The sequence below is a fragment of the Canis lupus genome, chromosome 23 (assembly GCF_011100685.1).
Source record: "Canis lupus familiaris isolate Mischka breed German Shepherd chromosome 23, alternate assembly UU_Cfam_GSD_1.0, whole genome shotgun sequence".
NCBI classification, from domain to species: domain Eukaryota; kingdom Metazoa; phylum Chordata; class Mammalia; order Carnivora; family Canidae; genus Canis; species Canis lupus.
The window spans coordinates 41,795,781-41,814,855 of NC_049244.1; the positions used below are offsets into that span (position 1 = coordinate 41,795,781).

Below are 19,075 nucleotides of genomic sequence, written 5' to 3' on the forward strand. Positions count from 1 at the left end.
CAAATTTCACCTCTTCAAGGTCTAGATGTCTGTGGCCTTGTATCCAAGATAAATTGACTCTGCTTTGTTTGCAGAGACTCCTTGTGATAGCCTAATCACTTCTTTGTAACTACAATGAAGTAGAGACAATTACCTTCAGGCCACAGTGACTGCAAAGTCTAGATAGGGGCTTGCAAACTGTCCTCACAAACTAGATCTCGCTTTGTTCAATGTTGGCCTATAGAGCGATAAAAGAAAATTAATTACCAACTAATAAAAATGAGATAATTTTACTTATATTTGGCTTTCTGTTTTTTAAAAAATAACAAAAATTATAATATTGAACCACACAGGGACAGCTTTCTGGCACTGCATTAGCTGGCTGGCACTGAGTGGCTGCTGTGCTCTAGGATGGCTGCGTGCTCATCTGAGACCCCATTTCAGCAAGTGATCTAATTAGCATTATATTAGGAAAGGGTTGTAGACAACCCAGAAATTCTCTTTCTTAAAAATAAATAGTGAAAAAAAAAAAAGAATCAGTATTGTCTGGGGGGAGAAAATAAACCTCAACCCATATCTCAGACCATACAGAATAATTAGTTTGAGATGAATCATAGACTGAAATGTAAAAACTAAAATTATAAGTTTCTGGAAGAAAGCATAAGAGAATATTTTCATAAACTAGGGCTCGGCAAAACTTTTCTAGGCAGAATCTAAAATGATTCTAAGCTATTTAAAATAGAGTATTTTTAACTATCAACTATTGAAACATTAAAAATTAATGCAATATACTTTATAAAAATTTTAAAATTTTGTTCATTAAAATTTTAAATTTCTGCTCATTAGGCTACCACAATTGTTCTATTCACTAATAAATTAAATAGGAAAGTCACGGATTGAAAGAAAATATTTACTCTACATATAAGTAACACTAACTCAATAAGAAGAATATAACCCAATTTAAAAATGGGCAAAAGGCTTTTACAGGAACTTCACAAAGAAAGAAACACAAATGACCAAAGAACACATAAGAAAAGATGTTCAACATCTTTAGTCATTGGAGAAAGGCAAATTAAAGTCACAATGAGAAAGTATTACATATCTACCAGAATGGCTAACATAAAGAAGACTAATACCACCAAATATTAGTAAGGATCTGGAACAACTGAAATTCTCATACATTACTAGTGTATAAATTGGTAAATTGGTTTGAAAGTTAGTCTGGCAATTTTTTATACAATTGAACATGGACCTATTCTGTGATATAGAAATTCCATTTCTGGGTATTTACCCAAGAAAAATGAAAAATACATCTCCACAAAACAATGTACAAAAATGTTTCTAGCAGCTTTATTCTTAGTGGCTAAAAACTGAAGATAATCAAATGTCCATCAGCTGTGAATAAAGAAATCATGATGTATTCATACAATAGACTACTCTTCAGTAGCTGGTAGTATTCAGCGATTGACTAGGAAGGATTTCTGTGGTGATGAAAATGTTTTATATCTAAATTATATGAGTATATGTAAATATCCAAGCTCTATAAATTTTATATTTAAATCTATGGATTTCACTGTATATTAATTTTACGTCAATTAAATCTTTTTCTTTTTGTATTACCGAAAAATATTCTATTCAGTTAACTAAATGCAATTACCTCTACCAAGCCCCAAATTAAACATAAATGCCCAGTAAGTAAATGTTTAAAGAAAACAACCGTGTTGGGCAGCCTGGGTGGCTCAGTGGTTTAGTGCAGCCTTTGGCCCAGGGCCAGATCCTGGAGACCCAGGATCGAGTCCCATGTCGGGCTCCCTGCATGGAGCCTGCTTCTCCCTCTGCCTGTACCTGTGCCTCTCTCCCCCTCTCTGTGGATCTCTCATGATTAAATAAATAAAATCTTCAAAAAAAAAAAAAAAGAAAGAAGAAAGAAGAAGAAAGAAAGAAAGAAAGAAAGAAAAAGAAAGAAAGAAAGAAAGAAAGAAAGAAAGAAAGAAAGAAAGAAAGAAAGAAAGAAAGAAAAGAAAACAACCGTGTTGTTAGTATCACTGTCTCATATATCAATTTAACTAATAAACATCTTAGTGAACTTTGATTAAACTAGTATGTTGCTTTCATAACCTTATACTTGGTACATGTTCGCTGTGTAGGAAACCAGACTCTGACAGGTCCAGGGGTTACCGCAGCTGAACACAGCTTCAAAAACGTCCAAGCAGAATTCCTCCTTCAGCAGCAGAGGGCCTGAGGAGCTAGGGAAACCACATGCTTTTGCTAAACATCAGAAGTTCTGCCTCCATTAATATTTCTAATCCACAAAACCCCACTCTTCCCTTCCCAATTGGCAGAAGTTGACAGAAAATAATCAGGATCCCTCAGTCACTGTCCATGTGAAAACTCACCAAGTATACTCCCCTCGGTGTCTTTGTCCATTTGGGCTGATCTAACAAAATACGAACAACCGGGTGGCTCATAAGCAACAAACATTTATTTCTCACGGCCCTGGAAACAGGGAAGCCCGAGATCAGGGTGCTAGCAGATTCAGTGTCTGGTGAGAGCCTGGTTCTTAGCCGGCTGTCTTTGCCCTGTGCCTTCCCTGTTGTCTCTTCAGCATTTTGCAAGGGGACTAATATCATTCAGAGGCTCCATCCTCAATGACCTCATCACCTTGCAAAGGCCCCACCAACAAATAATATTACACGGGAGGTTAGCTTTTAACCTACAAATTTTGGGGACACACAAATATTCAGTCAATAGCACCCAATTAGAGATTTCCTTGGGATTTTCCTACTGTTTTCTAAAAAGGGTACAGTCTCCCCTAGCCTCACGCAGATTTCTGATTCCTCAGGAAACCTCTGGAATAAACTAGACTTGAAGTACACTGCACTTTTCCTTGGCTGCCCTGGAGAGTGACCATAACAGCTCCGACTCCTCACGCCTGGCTTTCTGAGGCAGCCGCTTTCTGAAACAGCTTGTGTCTCCTGTCACAGATGATTACCTTTCGGACAAGGATTTCAGACTAAAACTAAATGAGATTTTAAAAAGAGTTATGAAATGATTTTGTTAAAAAAAAAAACTCTATATTGACTACCCAAAGAAAATACAATCTTTTCTTGCTGACTCTAATTCTCAGACACTAAAACTCCATATATTTTATTCCATGATAAATAGAGGTACAATTTTACTGGAATCCAGGGCATCTCCACAATCTTTTAAAATTCCATTTTCCCACAATATACATTTTTCCTCCAGAGGTCAGTAGTCTAGGGTTGATATGATGTCCCACCCAGGGAAGGTTGAGAAATTGAATATTTCCACTTTCCAGCTCTGATAGTGGCAGGAGATGAGATATTTGAATGGCTCCTAGACAGCCAAAGTTTATACCTGCTCATGATCTGACATTCTGGGTGGCTTGATGATGACACAAAGTCGGCACCAAAACTTGCAATCTTAAATGAAATTCTTCCATATGAATATGGAATACATTAGCCTTTTGTCAGATAGCCTCTCCCCAAAGCTTTGGCTCTTACTAAGATGAAGTATGTATATTGTTTAAATAAAAATAAAGTGGTGTGTTTGCAGAGTGCCTTAAGCTAGTGTTCATCAAATGCTGTTCTTTAGAAAGTACAGTCAATCTCTCAATAACACAAGCCAGATGTTAGTCAGATGCTAGATATAGCTAGACTTGACCCCAAATGTGACTTTGCTGTTGCTGTGGTTAAGTCTGAATTACTGTTCTCAATGCTTTATTTATCCTAGGCTTGTAAACTAGTAAGTCATGGTAGTCTGTACTCTCAAAATGCATCCATGGAAAACCCCAGTATTGTCTGCGTGGCACAGACTACGAGCGTTTGGGACTGATAAATTTCTCTAGGGAGAAGTAGTGGTGAATTAGGGCCGTAATTAGAACTGGATTATAATGTGATAAAATGCATAATGATTACCTTTTAAAAAGATGATTCTTGATCGATGTTCAGGTCTTCAGTAAATATAAGTCCCTCTACTGGCTACCTTTTAAAGTATACATACAAATCAACAGACTGACATTTTAATGACCCTTTTCTAGAATTAGATCTCTTTGTAGTGAATTTGAGGTTTTTCAGTAGATTCATAAATTAACATCCATACTTTAACTTCAAAATATCAAATTCTTCTAACGCTATACTGTCTCCATTTTTTAAATATTGATTCTGCTTAAATTTTTTGTTTCTAGAAACTTTTACACAAAAACTTAAAGTGGAAGAGAAAAATGATTTTTAATTGTGTCCATTTTTGACCATTAAAGATGGGAAACACATAGGAGTACAACAAGAAAAATGAGGTTACATACATAAAACTTACTATTGTGTTATGTTCCTAAATTCTTAAAATTATTTTTTAACTGAAAGAAGCAGGGGTTGTAAATAAGGATTCAGATCACACTTTTCTAAACACCTGGGCTTTATCTCTACTATAAAAAATAGTACAAGTACACAGCTTGGATTTTCATGGCAGGACCAGATTCTAAGAGGATCTTCTAATTACTCTCACATTATAGACCATAGTTTGAAAAATAAAGCCTTGAATGAAACTTCAGAAAGATAGCCAAATATACATTGTTTTGTGTCTAAGCCTCATGTTTCCCCAAATATCTTTTCTTTCTATAGCTACATATCTGTCACTGAGTAAGGATTTCAGTTTGATAAGTAATTAAAAGGAGGAGTAGGGATCCCTGGGTGGCGCAGCGGTTTGGCGCCTGCCTTTGGCCCAGGGCGCGATCCTGGAGATCCGGGATCGAATCCCACGTCAGGCTTCTGGTGCATGGAGCCTGCTTCTCCCTCTGCCTGTGTCTCTGCCTCTCTCTCTCTCACTGTGTGCCTATCATAAATAAATAAAAATAAAAAAAAAAAAAAAAGGAGGAGTAAAGGTTTTGCCAAAGCTTATAACACTCTTAGAGTCATGTTAAAGATATCATAGAGAAGAGTTTTCTAGAATGTGCTTATAAATACAGTTCTGTATTTATTTCTGTTTAAAAGATCTATAGCAAAGAAAATAACTGAATAATAATCTATTCAATTATTTCTTGGGAGTTCAAATGTACAGTAACCTCTCAGAGACTCTAGTAGAGTCCCTCCTGCTGTAGGGATACCTGTTTAGCTTTGTTAAACATGGGTTCCCGGGAATGCATGGGGGGCTCAGTGGTCAAGCGTCTGCCTTTGGCCCAGGTTCTGATCCTGGGGCCCTGGGATCAAGTTCCGCATCCAGTTCCCCACGGGGAGCCTGCTTCTCCCTCTACCCATGTCTCTGCCTCTCTCTATGTCCTTCATGAATAAATAAGTAAAATCTTTTTTAAAAAATGGGTTCAACTTTTCAGGCACTGTAATATTTATTAACATGGCCATATATGCTTAGGGAATCGCCAAAAGTGATAAAGTTGAAATAGAATAAAATATTTTCAAATTGCATATAAGTATTAGAAGGTCAATATATCACTGTCATCACAGTCATAAGGTACTTTACAGTTTACGAGACACTTTCAAATATGCCATTTCGTTTTATTTCTATAAATATCGTAAGCATTAGAAAGGGCAAGTATCAATCACATCCACCTTGAAGATCAAATAACTAAAGTTTACAAAACTTAACTGAGGGTTCCAGGTCTGGTGTAGATGAAGTAAGCAACTCCACTCTATCTCACCAACTGAATACAACCAAAAAGAATGTGTGGAGTGAATGCTCTATGACAATTCTAAGTAAATAGGAGCAGGTTACTTGGGGAAGAAAACCAAAACACAAAGTACAAGAAATCAGTGGAAAGTTTCCTTGTTTTGTTCTTTTTCCACCCATATCTTTTGTCTTTGAGTCAGCACAAGTCCCAGAATAGAATAGTGTAGCAGGCATGGACAAAAAGAGCTGCAAGAGAAATTCTTCCCCCCCCACCTTTTTTTTTTTTTTTTTTTTTTTGGTCTTTGTACTGGAAAGTGGAGCCTCTAAAAGGAGGAGAAGTTGTGGGGGGAATTTCATGCTCTTTTTTTCTTTCTCTCTCTCTCAGCTTTATCTCCAGCAAGCCACACTCCTGAAGCTGCAACTGTGTGGTAGGGCAGCAATGGAAACAAGGGAGATACTCAAAGGGAGGAGAATCCTTCTCTCTAATCAGAGAAACTGTGAAGGACCAAGGAGGAAAATCTTCATTTTTACCTTCCATCTTCCTGCCATTTGCATCTGGAAGCAGAAGCAGGCACAGGACATATATTCAGTGTAAGGAGGCTAGCAGGGGACTAGGAAGGAGGAACCCTGGGAGCCAGTCTAGGGAGACAGTGTAGAAAGGAAAGGACCCCAAAACTTTTCATATGAACCTTTTGGGTCCATCCTGAGCTAAGTAGTAGATCTGACCTAAACAGTATATGAAAAGCCTTGAGAACTGAAGTAAGAGGCAGACAACCACCCAAGCCTCAGATTGGCCTCCAGATGGGACACATGCAGGAGAATGCTGAATAACATAGTAAAAGTTTTAAAAACTGTATAGACATTTGAACCACAGTTCACATAAGCATTCAAAACTTTGCAGCCAGTACCTAACTGGCTCAACTACCTGCTAAAGCAAAAAAAAAAAAAAAAAAAAAAGACAACAAAACATTCTCCATAGGATTTAATAAGGACCCAGGCCCTCATAACTTAATATTCAATATGCCTAGCATTCAACTCCAAATTATTCAACTTATAAAAGAATCAAGAAAATCTGAAACATTGCCAATGGAAAAGAAATCAACAGCTATCAATTAATATGATCCATATGATAACTTATCAAAGACTCTAAAGAAGCCTTCATAAAATGCTCAAAAATGTACAACATTCTTAAAATAAATGGAAAGATAGAAAGTTGTATTAGAGAAATAGAAGTTTTAAAGGGGAACCAAATAAATTTTAGAACTGAAAAATATAACCACTAACTTTTTTTTTTTTAAATTCACTGAATGAACTACACAGCAGAATGGAGACCATAGAGGAAAAAGTTAATGAACCTGGAGATCGATCAATAGAAATTATCCAGTTTGGACAATAGAGAGGGAAAAGTTTAAAGAAAAAATGAACAGTCTTAAGACCGAGGACAATATAAAAAGGTCTAACATTTGTGTCATTAGAGTTCTAGAAAAAGAAGAGAAAGGTAGCTGTGCAGAAAAAAAATATATTTAGAGAAATTATGCCTGAAAACTTTCCAAATTTGGATAAAGAAATAAACTTACAGAGTCAAGAAGCTAGCAAACCCCAAACAGGATAAACTAATAGATAGATAGATAGATAGATAGATAGATAGATAGATAGATAGATAGATAGATAATAGATAGATAATTTTTTTAAAATTCACACGCTTCATAATCCAAGTAACAAAAATCAAAGATAAAGAAAAATCTTGAGAGCAGTCAAAGAAAAATAATGTATTACATATAGAGGAATAACTATTTAAATGGCTGCAGATTTGTCATCACAAAGAAAGCAGTTGAGCGAAAATGATGTACTAAAAGATCTGTCAACCTAGACTTCTCTATCCAGTAAAAATAACTGTTATTCACAAAATAAAATGAAATAAAGACATCATCAAATGAACGAAAAACTAAAGAGATTCATTACCAGCAGAAACCTGCTATAAAAGAATTGCAAAAGGCGTTTCTTTAAGTGAAAGGAAAAAGATACCGGAAGGAAACAGAACTTTGGGAATAAAAGAAAAGCAACGCAAATGGCAAAAGTCTGCATAAATAGAGTGTACATTCTTTAAATAGTTGAAAGTAAAAATTGTAACATTGGGGTAGCCCCCATGGCGCAGCAGTTTAGTGCTGCCTTCGGCCCAGGGCCTGATCCTGGAGACCTGGGATCGAGTCCCACGTTGGGCTCCCTGCATGGAGCCTGCTTCTCCCTCTGCCTGTGTCTCTGCTTCTCTCTTTCTCTCTTTGTCTCTATGAATAAATAAATAAAATCTTTAAAAATAATTATAACATTGGTAAGTTGTTCAATAAACATAAAGTTAATGAATATTATAATCAAAACATAAAGGGAGATTTGGTGGTAAGATTTCTACATTCAACTAGGAAGAGTCAAATATTATAAGAAGACTCTGAAAACTTAAGCATGAGTATTGTAATACTTGGAGCAAGACTGGGAAAATATTTAAAAGGATATATTCAAAATTTAATTGATAAATTAAAATGAGATACTTAAAATATTTAATTAACCCCAAAGAAGGTGCAAACAAAGGGGACAAAAGAAAACAAACAATAAAATAGTAGACCTAACTCTAAACATATCAATAACTACTTTTAAGATAAATGGTTTAAATATACCAATTAAAAGAATTGTCAGATTGAGAAGAGGGAAACAAATATATGAGATCTATAAGAAACCCACTTTAAATATAATGATACAAGTAACAAAAAAGGATAGTAAAAGCCATAAGATACTAATAGACTAATCAGAGGAAAACTGGACTGGTTATATTATTATCAAAGTAAACTCTGAAGCTAGGAAGATTTGCAGAAATAATGAGATCTTACATCATGATAAAAAGGTCAATACATCAGCAAAACGTAACAATGCTAAATATATGCAACTAACAACCGAGCTTCAAAATACATGAGGCAAAAATGGGTATAACTGACCAAAAAAAGCATGTGAAACCACAACTGTACTTGGAGATTTCAAAACTCCGTTCTCAATCATCAATAGAACTAGTAGATAAAAAATCATAAGGTATAGAAGTGAATGACACCATGAAACAATTGGGCCAAGAGAACACTTCACCCAGCAACAGCAGAGCACTCATTCTTTTCATGCTTACGTGAAACATTCACCTTAAGAGACCACATCACGGATCATAGCACAAACCTTAACAGGCTTAAAAGAATAGTAATCATAAAAAAATGTACTCTGACCATAAACGTATTATATACTTACCACATAATATAGCCATCCCACTCTTAGCTATTACTCTAGAGAAATGTAAACTTGCAGTTATGCAAAACATGTACATAAATATTTATAGGAGTTTTATTCATAGTCGCCTAAAACTAGAAGCAACCCAAATGACCTTAGAAAAGCAAATGGGTTAAAAAACTGTAATTCATCCTTACAGGGGATGACTACTCAGCAATAAAAAGGAACTATTTATATACAAAACGCTATTGATGAATCCCAAAGGCATTATACCGAGGGAAAGAAGCCAATCTCTAAAGGTTACGTGCTGTATGATTCCACTTACACAACAATCTAGAAAAGGCAAAAACTACGTGAAAGGAAAAGAGATTGGTTGGTGCCAACATTTAGAAGCAGGGAGAGGTTTTAAGTCCAAAAGGGCGACTAAAGGGAATTGTTTGGTGTGATGCCGCTATTCCATATTCCAATTATGATAGTGGTGGTTACAGGAATTTACACATATGTTAAAACTTACAGAATTATACATCGAAACCAGAAAAGGTTAAAAAAAACAACAACAAACCTTTAACTGAGTTGCCCAAGATTACGTGACGTTTATGTGGTGAGTCAAAAGAAAAAGCAGATGCATTTGTACTGGGCCCTCAAACATCTGTTGAAAGAAATGAATTGATAAGTGAAACAGCACTCTACTGTCAAAATAATAATTTGGCAATACATTGATTCATTGTAAAAACTGAAATCACAATTTTTAATGTATTGAAGTAACACTTTATACCTTTCAACAATTTTACCAGCTTCAACAATCTCTGCCACGACTTTGCAGTTCCTCCTCGTAAAGGTTCCACATGTATTTCTCCACCCCTCAGTCTGGATTCAGCCACTGACTTGCTTTGGCAGAAGTCTAAGACAGAAGTTACGATGTGCTGGTTTGAAACCTAGACCCTGAAAGGCCTTCTGTGTTTCCATTTGCCCTCTTATGCCCCTATGCGTGCCACAAAGAACACATGCTGGGATTAGCCCACTAGGCCTGGGAGGGAAATAAGATATTTGTAGAGAAAATCCCATTAAACTGGGCCCAGGGGACTCACAGATCCATGAATCTTTTGCGTGGCAAAGGCTAACAGGTATCTTTCTAAAGCACAAACTGATCCCTAGTCCCTGACAGGATCCCAGTCTTAGGATAAGAGCAATGAAAATCAAGATATCTAAGAAGGTACTCAGACAGAAGGAACAAAACAAATCCAGTTCTAGCAAATGGAGTATATGATTTCTCCACAGGCTTAAAATGAAACTTGATTAACAGATCTGAAAGGAAAAAAAAAATCAAAGCAAAATAAGCATCAATGTTAACTTGCTACTTGATCTACTTGGGGCCCCCTGAAGCATTAGAATTAGATTAGAATTGAGTTAAAATCAAGCAAGACTGAATCTTTAGGTGAAGGCCTAATAAATACAGAAATAGAAAAAAAAATAAAAGGATGGGTCGCTGGGGAGAGAGAGAGAAATGCCTTTATGGGCAATATAAAGAGGCCACTACACAGATAAGCATTGTGTTTCTTCTCTTGACTTGGCTATCAAGGGAGCGTAACGTAAGTTTTATGTGTAATTACTGTAAACTTCTCAGCACTTCCTACAAATATTTTTGACCTTTCTTATCTTCAATTTAAGTTGTTAACACTATTGCTTCAGATAAAACCAGAAACCAAAACAAAACTGTATCCCTTCGGAGTCTCTGTAATTCATCTCACAGATAGGTATGACATGTTATAAATACCTGTATGATCCTTTAGCCTATGAACTAATGCCTTCAAAGTTGTACATCATCATCATCAACGGTGTACTCACTGTACCCAGAACAACGGGGATGCTACATGAGGGCTGCTCCTTGCTTTTCAAATAAAGGGCCAGTAACGTTGACTTTTGTGAAATTCTCATTCACTACACTGTAATATTCAGGCAATCTTAACAAGTTTGAAAAAAAAAAAAATGCCTTTGCCAAATGCCCCAGAGATGCAAATTTGAGTAATTACAGTTGTTCCTCTTAACTCTTACTCAATACTGTGGTTAATTTCAGATGTGTCAGACTGAAAGTTTTCTGCTGCCAAACTTTCTAAAAAGAACGCTCCTTCTAACAGCTGAAAGATATCAAAAGTCAAAGGAATAAAGAGTAGTTTAATTTGGATAGGCCTTACAACCCAGTGTTTTAGATAGACAGCCAACTAGCATAGCATTAATGCTTGTTTTATTTGGAAAGACCTCGAATTTGGAAAACCGTTTTTTTTTCTCCTACGCTTACTGGGCCATGTCATTTGCTATTGATCATCATCCAAGTTTATTCGTACATTATGATGGTAGGATGCTTTTATACACAATATAAATTACATTGTATATAAATTCATTAAGATAAGAAATACTTTTCAATACTAAATTGAAATGAATTAATCTTTATACTTTTTAAAATCCTTTCCAAACTTTTCTAAACATTTTATGGTCATCAATAGCAATTTTAATATTCTAATTTAGTTGAAAATTGGCCTTATAAAATTACATTTGGAAATTATGGGAATCCTATTATTAGAGATAATTACACTGGAACAGAACAAAAATCTGATATTTACATTCAAATTTTTAAAATTGCATTTACACATAGGTTGAGAGAAACCTCATTTAAGAGCAAAACACATGCTTGTTACATATTAGAATCACGGAAGCCCTTTTAAAGAACACCTGTATGTGGGCCTTACCTTCAGAGATTCTGGCTTATTTGGTTAGAACCAGAACATTAGGCATCAGTATTTTTTATTTTATTTCTTTTTAAATATTTATTTATTTATTTATTTGAGAGAGAGAGAGAGAGAGAGAGAGAGAGAGGAAGAGGGAGGATCTCCTCCAGCAGACTCCAAGTGTGGAGCCAGATTCAGTGCTTGATCTCACAACCCTGAGATCATGACCTGAACTGAAATCAAGAATTGGATGCTTAACCAATTGAGACACCCAGATGCTCCATGCATCAGTATTTTTTTAAAAGCTTCACCAGCTGATTTTAATTTGCAACCTGGTTTGAAAACCACTGATCTAGTATTTTGTTAAGTCACTGTGATATGACCCCTATAAAAACAGATAAAAATCTTCGGTGTTCTTTCAAGAAGTACAGTGACCAGACCAAAGGAGGCAAGCAGGACCACTGGTGCAGTCTATGTCCTACTCAGATGACACACGGGGAAGTGTGATGTTAAGAGAAAGAAGCAGGGAGTCACAGAGGACAAGATGATGAGATGGTTGCGAAAACCTAAAATGTTTACTTTGGAGAGCAGACTTCGGAAAATTACAATCTATTTGCATTGCTAACACATGGAAAAGGCATTGAACTTAGTCTGTGTTCCTCCAGAAAGCAGAACTAGAGCCAACAGGAAGAGGTTAAGAGAGTAACTAGTATAAGCTCAAGATACGGAAAATTCTGATAATAAAAGCATTTCATCCACAGATGAGCAACCTGCAAAATTCTCAAGAAGAGGCCAAGTGATCTGTCATCAACATGGGAAGGAGGTTGAACTAAGTGAAGATCTTTCTCATTGTACTAATAACCTAAGAGAACATCATGAAATTTCTCAAACTGTGTTCTCATGTGTTGGGAGTTAAAGCAGAAGAAGCAATTGACTGTGGGAACTTGACCAGAATCAAAGTTGTCTAAAATGATGAACTGTTTTTCTGCGTGATCACACTAGGTCCAACAGGGCTGCCTTAGCACCGGTCAAGTCTCTGGATGTAACAACCTAGGGAAAAGTTGGTAATTTTCATCTAATCCAGAAATCTTTAGATTTCATTTAGATTGCCATTTTGATGATTGATGAGACATTTTTCAATTAACACTGTTCCACTAATTAACTGAAAGCCTCATACAGTAACCTAAGCATAGGTTATAAGTATTGTGTGGTGATAGAAATAACATCTAAAAGAAAAATTATTTGATTATTTGATGACACTATTAAAGCACAGTAAGGCAAGCCTTATTCAGGACCATTGCAATAGGTGTAGGCACCACTGCAGGGGGATGTTGCAAGTGAAGGGCCTGGAACACAGCCCGGGCAGTGGGAATTTATAGCTGGTGGAGCAGGGTGGAGGTCAGCTGGAGGTGGAGTTTACCTAAGAGGTAACATCAGGGGAAAGCGGGACTTCTGGCTAAGGCAGAAGGATTCTTGCTGAAGGCAGGCCAGAGTGATCAAACGTCACCTGGGGGTGGTGGAAGACGAGGATCCTGGTCAGGAGTCAAGAGTGATTAGATATCAAGCATTGCAGGGTGGTGGTGGGACTTCCTTTACAAGGAAGGGCATAGATGGGACTAGGAGAAGGTTCAGGAGCCTGACTGAGGTTTGGCCAAGAATCTCCGTCACCTTCAAGGGTTGAGCTAGATCATCTTCCCTACCTTTGCTGCATATTAGATGCATCTAGGAAGCTTTTAAAAATAACTGATGTACTCCCTTCACCCCTAGAGAATGAAATTTAACAGATCTATGTGAGCATCACAGCATTAAATGCTTTTATTAAAACCCTAGGTGATTCCAATAGGAGTCCAAGGTGGAGAAACCACTAAATGACTTAATCTCTAAGGTATTTCTCTAAAATGTCAGGATTCTATGCTTAGTCTCATTTAACTACAAACAAGTATATAGTTTGCTTAAAAAAATAAATAAATTAGGATAATTGTAGCCATACTCAGCACTCTTTTTTAGAAGGTTTTACAGAATATGGTAGGCCTTTGGGGCCTACCAAAGGGGTAGTTTGGGGTGGACTTTCTAAAAAGTTTTGCAAATTACCCAGATGGAGTTATTGAAAGCTTGCTCATCATTTTGGGTGATAAGAACCAGGAGAAGAATCACAAAATTAACTTCTGTGACAGAATCAGCGGTCACAAAGATTGCACAGCTAAAACTGGAATTTAAAACTAATAAATAAAATTTAATAGTATTCTATACTTGGCTCAATGAAAACGAGAAAGTAAGTAGTATAAAGTGAAACCATGGCTCAACAGCTTCCAGCAGGAAGGAAAACAAAATTTTGCTGGACTGTAAGTTGTCAGCAGTATAATACAGTTTGTCACTCCGCACCAAATGCAATTTGATATCAAATTGTAGTAACAAAAATCTAAAATATGAGTGCTCTTCACTTTGTTTCTATACTACTAATACCTCACCTATTCAGATCTGGGCACCACCATGGATATGTTGACACGTGTCCATGGACATATTGACAAATCTTTCCAAGTGGAAAGGAGAGTGCCTGCAGTGATGGTAACACTTTGTAAAATCAGCAAACCACACTGAGCAGGAAGGAGGCCCAAAGGGGGCCATACAAGGACTAGTAAAGAACATGATATATTTTAAGTGTGGAAAAGATAATATGGTGAAGTGAAGGGGGTGGAGAGGAGAGAGGGAATGTTGGTGATTACTGATTTAAATATTTGCAAGATAAGCCTGTATCAAAGGGCATTTTTTTCATATCATTCCCAATACAAACTTTAAGCAGAAATTACAAAAGACAGATTTTAGCAAGGGATTATAATGAAAGGATAGTATTTAAGTCAGTCTGCAATTTCAGGTAAAATGATGGGCATGTAACAGATACCTAGCAAACATTCACTAAACAAAGTTTTCAAGTGCAATCTGGATAATCATCAACCAAGGAAGCTTGAAAGGGATTTATTTAGGGTGAGAGCAGAGCAGAGATTGAATGACTTAGCTTTTAAAACTACTTTCAATCCTGAGATTCTATTGCAAATTAAATCACTAAACCTTACAATAACTCTAGGTTTTTATTATTTTATTTTATTTTTTTGGTTTTTATTATTTTAAAATCAATACATACCTAAATCTATTTCTCCAAACAAAATATGTATCATTTTCTCAAACATGTGATTGGTTTTATCAGGTAAAAATAAGCTACCTTGCAAGTCTTTCTCCCACACATGTGTTGTGGGCCTGACACCTGTCAAGGCAAACTCCTTTCCAAATAGTGACTCAGGACCCAGACATCTCAATATATATGCTTTAAGGGTCCCTACTCGGGGTTCTAACATGGTTGGCCTTGGGAGTGATCCACATCGCTTCTGCTCATAAGGCATTGGCCAAAGCAATCACATGGCTCTACCTGTAAGTGGGAAACCTGGGAGGCATATGGATTTTCTGTGAAAAGCACATGAAACTGTCACAAAAGTAAACCATCGTTGAAGATTTAGATTCTGGGCTACAAGCATCTGAGAATGGATACCAATTAGGCATGTCACATAGACAAGTACCTTTTCTGCACTTCTTGTTCTGTACTCATTTTAGACCTTAAACAATCGTGTAACATTAGACTAAATATTTGTGAGAAAGACTGTTGAAGGATGAAACTGAAAAACAGTGCACACAACATACTTTCCAAAAATAATAGAATAATCTGACATCTTAAAGTCAAATGTCCCTAATTAGTAGATGTGATCCATCTAATCAATGGCAAGTGAGATGTGAGTTTATGCCCATTTGTCACATTCTTGTTTTGTGTGTGTGTGTTTTGTTAAAGATTTTATCTATTCATTTGAGAGAGAGAGATGGAGATAGGGAGTGGAGAGGAGAGGGAGAAGCAGACTCCCTGCTGAGCAGGGAGCTGGATTGGTCGGGCTCAATCCCAGGACCCCCGGACTATGACCTGAGCCAAAGGCAGACACAACTGACTGAGCCACCCTGGTGCCCCATGTCATATTCTTGTTTTGAAATATAATTAGATTGATTATAACTCCTGAATCTCATTGCTGTCTCCCAAGTCTTTACACACTTGAATTCACTGTGACCTTTTAAATGTCTCAGATCTGCCATATCTTAACCAATTTTAAGTAGAGAATATCTCCTCCATTTTTGTATAAAAATACTGCTACCCATGTCTGCTTTATTCAATCTATTAGTTATGCAGTCAAAAAGTTTCTAAATTCTGGATTTTTCTGACATAATCTCCATCACAATTCATTTTTTTTCTTTTTTACCAGATTCATACAGGTCAATAACTCTGAAATTGCAAAGTTTTAATTCCATTATTCATCACATTTCTAGGAACACACAGACATTGAAAAATGGTGCTTGGTCAAAATCAACAAGCCACACCCAACAGCTGTGCAATCTGTAACCATGGTAACAACAGTAGTTCCAATGAAAATGCACATCAAGGCCACATCCTCCTTGGTTTCAAAATGCACTGTTTTCCATTTTCCCATTTTATAACTACTTTTCAGTTTAAATGGGATGATAAAATACAGTTTTTAGTCACTATATAAGCATGCTCTTTAAAATATTTTGTTAAAAACTGTTTTAAGATAGGTAAAACCAAATTCACACAATTCAAAATACTTACTGAAAGTCTAATACACATATGGCCACCAAGCAGGTTACTCATAAATTGATCACTCTCTGTCTCAGTCCTTCAGCATAGAAAGCTGAGGATAATGTTATCAATTTATTTTTACAGCATCGTAGTATATCATTCTATCCAACTTGAGGCCACCTATTTATTCCTTTATTCAAGAACAAGCTATACAATCTCTCTCAAGTCTTTACCTCACACATCCATAACCAAATTACACATTATTAAAAACAGATTTATTTATTTATTTTATTTATTTATTTATTCATGAGAGACACACAGAGAGAGGCAGAGACATAGGCAGAGGGAGAAGCAGGCTCCATGCAGGAAGCCTAATGCGGGACTCGATCCTGGGTCTCCGGGATCATGCCCTGAGTCGAAGGCAGATGCTCAACCACTGAGCCACCCAGGCATCCCAAAACAGATTTATTTTTATTTTGGGGCTGTTAAATTTAAAACTCCTTCCTATTCTCTTTAGGGATCATTTTGATTCAAATACAATGAAACCTGACATAAAACCAACTCTCTTTCCACGATTTTTTTTATTCCCCAAATGAATGAGACCATATAATGTTTGTCCTTCAGAAAGGGAGACAGAACATGAGAAACTCCTAACTCTGGGAAACGAACTAGGGGTGGTGGAAAGGGAGGAGGGCGGGGGGTGGGGGTGACTGGGTGACGGGCACTGAGGTGGGCACTTGACGGGATGAGCACTGGGTGTTATTCTATATGTTGGCAAATTGAACACCAATAAAAAATAAATTTATAATAAAAAACCCAACTCTCCATTACTTATTCACACGTAAGTGCATACTGTGCTACACTGTATGCCAGGGTCTAAAACAGAAAAGACTAAATATGGCCCAAGCCGTCTCCTCAAATTGCTGATGGCTTATTAAAGAAAATGAAAGATAAATAATCAACCCAATATATTACATGCTCAGAAAAGTAGGCTGAAATTAGAGGCAGTATAGACGATTATCCCTGTTTTGGTTACATCTATTGTGATGCAACAAACTACACAGAACTTACTGACTTAAAACAAGGTTATCTCTGTTTCTCATGGTTCTATGGGGTGATTTGGCTCAATGGGTGGATTTTTCTTAGGGAATCACATGTGTCACCTATGGAGACAGTAGCCATCTGAAGTTTCAACTGGGTTCATTATATCCAAATAATTCACACACGTAAGTGCCAAATCACACAGCGACCCAGCTACAGCTGGTAGCCAGAGTACTCATACATGGCCTCTCCATGTGGCATGGGCTTTCCACAGGATGGCACTCGTATTCTAGAGAGAGCGTCCTAAGAACGAATATTCCAAGACCACAAAGCCGCAAGGCTTTGACTCAACTTACAATGTGCAGAGCTGCTTCATGGAAGACTCACCGAGGTTCAGGGTGGAGGGAATGGGACAAAGGTATGAATCCTGCAAGTCATGGCTCATTGTTGACCATCTTTGGAGACCTGCTATCACAGGCACATCATTTAGGTTTCAATAATACATAAATATTTTTTAAATTTCCTCTTCTCTTAGTTCACAGAAGATCAATAGAGAAGCTGTCTTGGGACAATGTAAAAATCAATGAAACCTCTCTAGAGTTTGAGGAGGAGCCCCTGAATTCAGGCAAGCGGCCAGAGCCCAAGATGACCCAGTGCAAGGAAAGGAGATGGAGAGGATGTGTCGTCAACATCTGAATCCACGACTGGGGATCCCTGGGTGGCTCAGCGGTTTGGCGCCTGCCTTTGGCCCAGGGCACAATCCTGGGGTCCCAGGATCGAGGCCCGCATCGGGCTCCCTGCATGGAGCCTGTTTCTCCCTCCTCCTGTGTCTCTGTCTCTCTCTCTCTCTCTCTATCCTAAATAAATAAATCTTAAAAAAAAAAAAAAAAAAAAAAAAACACCTGAATACACGAGAGCTGGAGTAAATTAGCTCTACTTTAGTACACCTCTTTCCAACAACTTCAGCAGGAACACATTTTGTTAATCCTCAAAAGCTAAAACAGAGATTATTAACTTTCATAGTTTGTTTGAATCACTCAATTTTCATACCACGGGAGTCCTGTCCTCGTTGCTGTACTTACCAGCCCTTTGCTGATTATGAAGAAAAAAAAATTGTGATTTATCTTTGACTACCACAAAGTTTTGAAAAATATTTTCACAATGAAACTCTCTGGTACTGTCCTAACGTAAATTATTTTGTGTACTCAAAACCAATTACTATATCAGTTGTAGTTGAGTCTGATCACTTCTACACTGATTTTATTATTAGCCCTGGCCCATATGCCCTAGTGAACATAGATTAGCAGTTTACAAAGTAGGTATAGAATAGAAAACAAATTATTTCCTCAGTATTAACTGAAAATAATGCTAGCTGTCCTTCCTTCAGAAAAAGGTATCAAAAAGGTATCCTTTCTTTAAAATATTATATCAGGGACGCCTGGGTAGCTCAGAGGTTGAGCACCCGTCTGCATTCGGCTCAGGGCGTGATCCCAGGGTCCTGGGATCCAGTCCCACATCAGGCTCCCTGCGTGGAGCCTACTTCTTTTCCCTCTGCCTGTGTCTCTGCCTCTCTCTCTCTCTCCCTAGTTCTCATGAATAAATAAGTAAAATCTTTAAAAAAACTATTGTATCATGTTACTGAAATAAAAATTCCTGAAAAAAATCATGCAATGTTATCATTTTTATTCATATTAGCCCTTAAGAAAAAAATTTTGAAAGCATGTATTTTTTTAAAATTAAGATTCCTGCTTTTTGCTTAAAATGTGGAGCCTGTTATCTATATTGACCACAAGATGGGGCTGTGATG

General features: G+C 37.0%; 1 long non-coding RNA gene across 4 annotated transcripts in view; it reads left to right on the plus strand.

The window, feature by feature from the left end:
- The window catches only part of LOC111091976, a 40,037-nt gene extending 21,249 nt beyond the window's left edge, over window positions 1-18,788 (plus strand). For 2 of the 4 annotated variants that reach the window (XR_005377155.1, XR_005377154.1), the window contains one exon: window positions 6,005-6,597. This is a non-coding gene — a long non-coding RNA (uncharacterized LOC111091976). Of the gene's footprint in view, window positions 1-2,821; window positions 3,487-6,004; window positions 6,598-17,803 lie in introns of those variants that run through there. The other 2 variants (XR_005377156.1, XR_005377157.1) reach the window with 2 other exon arrangements.
- Window positions 18,789-19,075: the final 287 nt, after the last annotated feature.